Raw genomic sequence first — 954 nt, forward strand, 5'->3', positions numbered from 1 at the left:
GTTTCTGATTAGAGGGGAAACCAGTCATCTACTGACCATTATGGTGACAGCTGTAGGTTTTCAAAAGGTGCTTCTAATGAAGTTGAGAAAGTTTGTTTCTTTGTAGAGAGGTTTTTTTTATGACAAAGAATTGTTAAATTGGGGCAATGCTGTTTCTGCATCTATTTAGATAAACATAATTTTTTTTTGGTTAATATGGTGAGTTAGTGACTTATTTTCAGTGTTAATCAAACTCACAGTCCTGATATAAATCATAATTTGTCATGTATATTACCCTTTTTATATGTTACTATTTTAGATTTACTAATGTTTAGTTAAGTATTTTTATGTCTATATTCATGATGGATATTAGTCTATAGTAAATTTTTGTAATTCTTATATTGAGTACAGAGTAATGTTGGCCTTACATAATTAGTTGGAACATGGTCTTCCTGAAAGAGTTTGTAGAATTTGTACAATTTCATCCCAAAATTTTCGATAGAACTTGCTAGTGAAACCATAAGGGCCTATAGTTTTCTTTCTTTGGAAGGTATTTTTATTACTAATTCAATGTTTTAAGTAAATATAGAATGATTCAGATTCTTTTATTTTTTCTTACATCAGTTTTGGTAACTTGTATCTTTTAAGGAAATTATTTTGTCCAAGTTGTCAAATTTATTAGCATAAAGTTACTCATATTTCTTTATTATCCTTTTAATGTCTGTAGTGTCTATAGTCATGCTCCCTTTTTCCTGATACGGTGACTTGTGTCTTCTCTATTTTTTTATATTAGGCTTTTTTTTTTACAGAGGCTCATCAATATTATTCATTCTTTTCAAGAATTAGCTTTGGTTTCATTGATTTTTTTCTATTATCTGTCCATTTTGTTTTATCAATTTCCCCTTGTAGCTTTAAAATTTCTTTCTTTCTATTTATTTTAAGTTTACTTCACTCTTCATTTTACAATTTTATGGT

The sequence above is a fragment of the Pteropus vampyrus genome, unplaced genomic scaffold, assembly GCF_000151845.1.
Source record: "Pteropus vampyrus isolate Shadow unplaced genomic scaffold, Pvam_2.0 Scaffold43, whole genome shotgun sequence".
NCBI classification, from domain to species: Eukaryota; Metazoa; Chordata; class Mammalia; order Chiroptera; family Pteropodidae; genus Pteropus; species Pteropus vampyrus.